A 4,231-nucleotide genomic window follows, 5' to 3' on the forward strand; every position below is an offset into this window, starting at 1 on the left:
TCCTCATCCTGCTGAGCCTGAGAAATGTAAGCAGGCCTACTGAAGTCAACAGGATAATTCATGTGGGTGTGTCATGGTTTAATCCCAGCCAGCAACCAAGCCCCACGCAGCCACTTGCTCCCTCCCCTATGGTGGGGAGAGAATTGTAAAGTGAGAAAACTCATAGGTTGAGATAAAGACAGTTTAATAAGTAAAGCAAAAGCCATGCACACAAGACAAGCAAAGCAAGGAATTAATTCACTGCTTCCCACTGGCAAGCAGGTGCTCAGCCATCCCCACGAAAGCAGGGCTCCATCATGTGTAGCAGTTACTTGGGAAGACAAACGCCATCACTCCGAACTTCCCCCCCTTCCTTTCCTCTTCCCCCAGCTTTCTACGATGAGCATGATGTCATATGGTATGGGATATCCCTTTGGTCAGCTGGGGTCAGCTGTCCTGGCTGTGTCCCGTCCCCCTCACCCCCAACTCACTGGTGGAGTGGGGTGAGAGGCAGAAAAGGCCTTGGCTCTGTGTAAGCCCTGCTCAGCAATAGCTAAAACATCTCTCTGCTATCAACACTATTTTCAAAACAAATCCAAAACATGACCCCATACTAGCAACTGTAAAGAAAATTAACTCTGTCTCAGCCAAAACCAGCATAGAAAGAAAAACTATTCATATGCTTGAGAGTGTTCAGGCCTTAAATTTTTTTCATTACTTCTTCTCAATAGTGAGAATGCATATAACTTTACAATTAGCTCACAGTCATTCTACATGGTAGAGAAATGTATGTCTCCAGATCTCAAGAAACTGATAAACTGAGAGAGGAACTTATACCTGATGACTATTTCACATTTTCATTCCATGACAAAACAAAATAATCACATATATTTCCTGAGAAAAATTTTACATGAATTAAAATAATTTTCAAGTGAAAGGTGGATTAAATTATTGGAAAAAAGTAAAAAGAAGTTGATTGGCAGCACTTCGTCTTGTCTTTTCCTTTTGGTCATGGATAGATGAGTTTACACTTGCCTGTGTGCTTCTACTACTTACTGTTTTGGAACATTTTTGATTGTATGTGTATTTGTAATTAGGCCCTTCTAGTCATATCCTTTGGGTGTTTACATGTAAATATAAAATTACTCTTAACAAATTAGAGTATAATAAATACATTTCCATACACTCCAATGCTTGATAGCATTTCAGCTTTCCTCAGTGTCCCCATTGACTTTAAAAATGTTTCAGATTAGGACATCAATTAATTTATTTCAGAGCAAGTGTTAACTTACTCAGTTCCACCTTCCTGATTTTTACTACAGAAATTCAGCTGCAACTATTGATTATATACTTGACTTTTCTAAACTTAAGTTATAGGTCTATCCTTTTCTGATAGAGCTGGGAAGCAACATAACAATATAAATATCATCCCCATAAAGAAAATGAAGCTTTTTCTTGATAGTCCCTAATTTTTCAATAGTATAGAATTTATAGTTTGACATAGTACTGAAGGCCCATATTCCCAATTACATGGCCATTGGAAATCTTTCAGGAAAAGACTATACAAGCATCTGCTTGAATTCATGTAGGCATAGTCTTGAAACAGAGAATTGGAAATTAAGATCTCTAAAGGCCTCTTAGAGCATTATTTTTTAATTTAACTGTGTCTAATTGTCAGATGCCTATAATACATGTATTGACAATTTAAAATGTATGATTTCAAGATTTAATTAGTTTATGATTTGAAGAACTTACATGAGTGTAGGCCACAAAAATAAGGAAAAAATTTATCAGAAGTGAAAAAGCAGTATTAGACAAAGTTGGATAAATGCTGGTGTATTTTTCTAAAAAGGCTACAAAGCTGAGGGGGGGAAATTACTCCTTTGAATAGCAATACTGTTCAGATGGAGAATAAAAGAATGTTCAGTTCTTTTATCCTTTGTCTGAATGTTAAAAAGACACTGGGTAGGCAACACTATTTAATTTTAGCAATACTGTGTGTGGACACAAAATATTGCCCCTTGCTGTAATTGGTGAGCTGTTTTTTGGGGTTTTTTTGGTTTGCTTTTTTTTTTTTTTTGTGACAATAATCTAAATGATTGAGAAACTAGTGTATTAAGAGTTGCTATAAAATTTTTTACATAGAGCTGTCTGAGAATGGATACCATTTAACTGAAAAGCAAGAATAAGAAAAGATGTCATAATTTCTACAAATTCTTATGGCTGCACTTATGTTAGCTTTGCCAGAGAAAAAATAAGAGGCACATAAATAGGGAAATAATTGAGAATTCACTCTATGGAAACAGAATTTGTGTGGAGTATATGGAAGTTTATATAATTTGAATAATAATAGCAGAAATAAAGCGATCAAGATAAAGGTAAAATATGTATTTATCAATATACAATGTAGCATATACCACAAGCAGTGCTACAGCCTATGGCTTGATAGGAACATGTAATAAATTTTATATAGATTCCAAATTATATCTCTACAAAACTCTAGTCCATGAAATTACTGAAATAGAAATAGCAGTAGAGAAATTAAAGTAGAAGGATAACTCAGCACATTTAAACTGCTACTGCTGAAAAATACAGCATTATTGACAGATAATTATAAATGTTACTGAAACTACAACTGGAAGGAAAATTGTGAAATTAGTTCTGCAGGATTTGTTAGGAATAAACAGCCGTAAAGTGGATGAGATCATAAAGCCTGTAGGATGTCACACCCCAGGAGGGAACCACAAAAATGCATATTGGAAAGATTAGAAAATACTAAAATAGAAGGATGTTCTCTCTGACACCTTTTCAAGGCTCAGTGTGGTCCTTTAAAGTCATTCCACTCTTTTTCCTTTGACATCTGTTTTTAGCTACAGATATGTCCTTATAGCATCCAACCCTTTTTCTTCATTACCTTTCAGGCATAAGGATAGTTCAGTATGTTTAATTCAGGAGCATACTGTATTCAGTCTAGTTTGTGTGGTTATTCATACAGCTCCTTGTTGAGATTTTGTGAACTTCAGCAATGCCTTGGTAACTCAGATCCTTACAATTTTTTTTTTTCCTTTTGTCATTTCTGATTGTGGGGGAAAGAAGTAGAATGCACACGTTACATACCACCAGAGCTTTTATTAACTACATTAAGAACAAATGAGCCACACTTTTCTCACAACAAAAGTATGTTGGTCCAGTCCTCTTAAAGTGTTTCCTTCCCCCCACCCCCCCAGAAAATACTTCCTATATTTTCTTTGTCCTAACACTTATTTTCATTATTCCTCAAGTTCAACAACTTCAAAAATGTTGAGAGCCGCATACTGCTAGATAGCTTCTGTGTTTTACTGTGCAGACATTCATACTCTTGTCTGCAAATTAAGGTATGTAGTGGAACTGGGATTAAATGCCAGTGGATTCTACCTAAAACTACACTGCTGAGTTATTCTTTTTCCACATAGAAAAACAAACATATGGACTTGTGGCCAATTTGAATGGAAAAAAATTAACTTCAGTGCAGTGTTTTGAAAAGATTAAATTGCTTACTCTTTGCAAAGAGTAAATTTTTTTGAGTTGGGTGTACAGAGATAAATCTTCAGTGGTATGTTGGCTGCCTGTACCAAACTTAATACAAAGGAATTTCCAATTTTCTTAAGATAAAGGTCTTGTCATTCACTTGTTCATCTTATAATGCCACCTCATTTTTTAAAAACAAGAGATAACTACAAAGTGAAGATTGATCTATGTTTTAAATGTGTCCTAGAAATGGGTACCAATCTGAAATTTTAGATGACCTAGTGATAAAACTTCCTGAACAACACTGCACCTTGTAAGTCCAAATCACAGGGCTGTTGAAATGCCAGATGAACTTCAAGATAGATAAACATAAAGTGGTGGACACGTGGAAAAACAATACTAGCGTCACATATAAAATGGCAAGCTGATCATAATTATGCAGCAGCTGGATCTTAGTTTATGAAACATTTGTGCAAAACTTTAGCTTAATGCTCTATAGAGACCAAAAAAGAAAATCGGATATTAGGAATTATTTGAAAAGCCATACAAAATAAAATGGAGATTGTTCTTATCCCTTTATCTCCGAAAAGATGTACTAGAACTAGAAAAGGGTAAAAAGGATGACCAAAGCATGGAACAGCTACTTTATAAGGAATAACTGAATAAGGTAGCATTTTTCAGTCTGGAAAAAAAAAAAGGTAGTTTAGTAAGGGTTATGGCAGAGGTTGCAAAATCACTAGCAGAA

This window comes from Egretta garzetta, unplaced genomic scaffold (genome assembly GCF_000687185.1).
Source record: "Egretta garzetta isolate BGI_Z169 unplaced genomic scaffold, ASM68718v1 scaffold473, whole genome shotgun sequence".
Taxonomy (NCBI): domain Eukaryota; kingdom Metazoa; phylum Chordata; class Aves; order Pelecaniformes; family Ardeidae; genus Egretta; species Egretta garzetta.